Source organism: Mus pahari, chromosome X (assembly GCF_900095145.1).
Source record: "Mus pahari chromosome X, PAHARI_EIJ_v1.1, whole genome shotgun sequence".
Classification (NCBI taxonomy): domain Eukaryota; kingdom Metazoa; phylum Chordata; class Mammalia; order Rodentia; family Muridae; genus Mus; species Mus pahari.
In genome coordinates this window covers 12432723-12436790 of record NC_034613.1, presented here as the reverse complement: position 1 = coordinate 12436790, position 4068 = coordinate 12432723, and the positions used below count along the sequence as shown (strand labels likewise).

Genomic DNA, 4068 nt, shown 5'->3' with positions numbered 1-4068 from the left:
AGGGCCTGTCCCAGAAGATGTGTTGCCTCTGCAGTCTGTCACTCACCTGTACAGACTAGTCTCCAAGGGACCTGGGACACAAGATGGCTAAAAAGGCAATTCTTATATAATGGTAAACTACTAGGATCAAAGTTTTGCATGAAGAACCATAAATATAATTCATATAATAAATTATATAGAATACAGCATTTAAAAAATCCCTATCCCCAAAGATTTCCCAGTTGTATAACTTCTTAAATCAGGGTGAATAGAAGAAATTGTCTTTATGTCTTGAGATAGCATCAGTGTTGTAAGAACATGTCCATCAAGAAGGATCACTGGCAGGCATGTACCTTGTTCTTAATCTGCTTGTGTCATGATACATTGGACACTCTTCAAATCCAAATGAGTTGTTTATTTTTGTAAGTGATAAAATTTTTGAAAAGGAAAGCATGTTGTAGGGAATGCCACTTTGAATGTTCTTTAGTCCCTACAAGAATAGAGAAAGCAAGATAAAAAAGGAGGAGAAAGCCCCATAAAGTAAATAATAATATTCCAGCAGAAACAGTGAGGCTTGGACACAAGAACAGCACCTTGGCAGAGGAAAAGAGGGGTGCTGTTCATTTTTACTGCTATGAAACACAGAAATTTCCCACCAGTATTTACACACTAAAGTAAGGGTCCCCACTGGGAATAAATGTTGTTAGCCTATATGATGACATGGAGCTGAACTTTGCTGCTTTGTGGATTCTTCTGTTTCCCACCCTTTGTTCACTCCCTTCCCCAGTTTCACCCCCTATCTCTAGTTAGGGGGGAAAGAAGGATGGAGGGGGGAGAGATATCTCTGAATCAAATTTCTTCCTTCTTATTTCTTCTTTGCTTGTAGATGATCTTTGCTACTTTGTGGGTTATTTTATCCTACCCCTTATTCACCCAGTTTCACTCCTACCACCAGATAGAGAAAGAAGGACAGAGGGGAGAGAGATAAAGATTTATCTCAGAATCGAATTTCTTCTTGTTTTTTCTCTGAGCACAACTAACAAACTGCAACCAACCCTCCTGAACGACCACCAACCACCAACCATGCCTATTGAGGTTCTAGCATTTATATACCCTCTGAAAAGTTCCAGAATTCCAAATGCCACATAACCACAGAAACTAGCTGCAGCTGGTAAACTGTGCATGCCTCTACTAGAGCACAAGGCAAATCATAGTCAGCTGCTGTGGTCTGTCTGAAGCAGCCCCATATTCCTACACCTGGCATTAAACTGGAAATATAACATTTCTGTATTTTTAAAAAAGAAACCAATATTCCAGAATTGTCACTACAGTAACATTTAAAACTGTGAGGGAATTTCAATGTTCAAATGTTATATAGACCAGGTTGACCTTTAAGCCACAGAGGTCCACCCTCCTATGCCTCTCAAGTGCTGGGATTAAAAGTATGCAACACTACATTCCAACTAATAATATTTTTTTTTAAAAAAAGAAATGCCCAGAAAATATCAGTGGAAGGATTGACTCATCACACAAAGAGGAACTGATAGGACTATTGACTTTGATTGACATGGTATTAAAAGAAGAGGACAGATTAAATTCTAGTTGGGATGGGATAGACAATGCTAGAGTCAGTGGATCTCATAAAGTATTGAGCAAGTTGATATATTTAACAGTTCCAGGTACAAACAGATTTATTGGTTGTTTATAGTTGCTGTGATAAAATTCCATGGCCAAAGGTAAATATAAGGTAGGCAGAGTTTATTTTAGTGTATGATTATAGACTGATAGTATCCATTGAGAGTGAGGAATGTGTAGCATGGTAGCAGAAGCAGGAAGTTGGATAATCACATTTTCTTTCACATTTTTATTTATACACAGGAAGTGGGCAGAGGGGGGAGAGGAAGAGGCAGACAATGGTAATGAGACGAGCCTGCAAACCCTCAAAGCTTGCAGCTCTCAGTGACATACTTCCTCCAGCAAGCTTCCACCTCCTAAGAGTGCCCTAATACACCCCAACCAGCACCACTAGCTGGCTAAGAAGTATTTAAATACACGAGCCTATGGAGGATATTCTTATTTAAAGCACTGCCTAGAAAAAGGAGCCCATACACTACCCATGACACACCTTAATTAAATATAAGTAACATAATCAAGTTGAGGTTGAACAACATGTAAACATAAGGAAAAATGAAATTAACTCCTTGGATATGAAAGCTACTATAATGAGGTCAGACTAGGAAAATGGGGCCGTCCCAAGCGATCAGATTCCAAAAGATGCTAAGGGAAATTAAGAAAGTGATAGACAGCCAGGAGTGGTGGTACATGCCCTTATTCCAGCACTTGGGAGATGGGGGTAGGTGGATTTCTGTGAGTTCAAGGTTAGCTAGGTTTACACAGGCCAGGTAGTATTGACACACACGTTTAATCTCAGAACTCAGGAGGCAGAGGCAGGCAGATCTCTGTGAGTTTGAGGCCAGCCCTGTCTACAGAGTGAGTTCCAGGACAGCCATTTCTGTTATACAAAAACAAAACAAAACAAAACAACGCTGTCTCAAAAGACAAAAGCAAACAAACAAGCAAATAAAAAAAGATAGGCATTACAAAAGAACTCTATGTCCCAGGCTTGAAAAGTTGTTACACCAGAGAACTAAATTATGAAGCCCCCTAGAAAAGAGCTCATAGAAGGGGATGGAGGCAAGCCTGGCAGGGTGAAGGAGGTTTTTGTTTGTTTGTTTGTTTTGTTTTTTAAAGTCCATTTTCTTTAAAATGTGTAGAATAAAATGATAGTGTCAGAGGATATGTATTTGGGTGACTAAACTATAAAGAAAGGAAAAAAAGGTCACTATAAAATTCACACAGTGGTTATTTCGAATGAAGGGGGCTGGCAAATTCTTGAATTGGTTATTGGTAAGAAAATTGACTTGCTTAAACTTACTAAACTAAATATTTGGTTTGGTGTTCTAATTCCATAAGTAGTGGTGCTTTTGGCTACATATACCAGAAAAACCTGGCGGATACTGGCTTAAACAAAAATAGATGTTTATCTTGAATCTTACCAGTGGCCTGGTACCATGACTTCTATCCTGGCTGGGCATCTAGGACCTTCATGTTGCTACCATACTCCTTTTGAGTTTCAGTAGTACATTTATTGCCTTGTGGAGGTAAGCTGGATGCTTGTGTCTGGCCTTCTCTATCCTTCCCTGCTGATGGAAGCCAGGGATATGGGTAACCATCTTGAGGTACACAGATCAGCTCCTCCAGGAAAGCCATTATCTGGTCCCAAACACCAGTCAAACTGAAGTTGAGAAAACATGCTCTAGCAGTAAATCACAGTGTGTATGCTCTGGGAGTGCTTAGGGGTGCCAAGAACCCTTTCACGGGCCATCAGGTCAAAAGTGACTTCATAATAACATCAATACATTATTTGTCCCTTTTACTCTCTTCTTTCCCATGTAGACAGTGGGATTTTCTAGAGGTTGTGCAAGAAAATAATATTATCTGTCCCTTAGATATAGAAACAACCGTGAGAAGCATCTGCTTTCTGCTAATCCAAGAGTTTGAAGGGATTTATAAAAATGTACAACAATGGATTCCTTTCATGATTTTATTTTATAAAGTGTAGTTTTTATTAAAGTATTCCATGTTATTGCATAAAAGGTCATTGTTATTTTAAATGCACAAATACTTATTTTTCTGCTTTAGACAATAAAATAAATATCAGCATTGGGAGCATAAGTTTTAGAATATAAAGGAGTTTAGAGATTAAAGATTGGAGAACTACTAATTCAGAGAATAGTTGATTCTTAAAAGCTTCAGAAATATAAAAACTGAGAGAAGTATAATTATGAACTGAGCATGGTGATTCATATCTGTAATCTCAACAATCAAGGAAGTGAGGCAGGAGGATTGTGAGTCCCAGGCCAGCCTGAGCTATAAGAGACCCGTTCTTAGTTCTTTGCCCCCTAACAAGTATAAGTACAGCCAATTTGCATGGGCAAAGCCTTGATCACAGTCTTCTCTGTTCCCTGACTTAGTGCTGGATTTTGGGAACATACGTCAAAAAATATGATTTCTGTCTTTAAACATTTG

General features: G+C 38.8%; 1 protein-coding gene across 3 annotated transcripts in view; it reads left to right on the top strand.

Annotated features, from left to right (window-relative positions):
• Positions 1 to 4068, top strand: part of Slc9a7 (solute carrier family 9 member A7) — a 194680-nt gene that overhangs the window by 121308 nt on the left and 69304 nt on the right. The window lies entirely within an intron of this gene.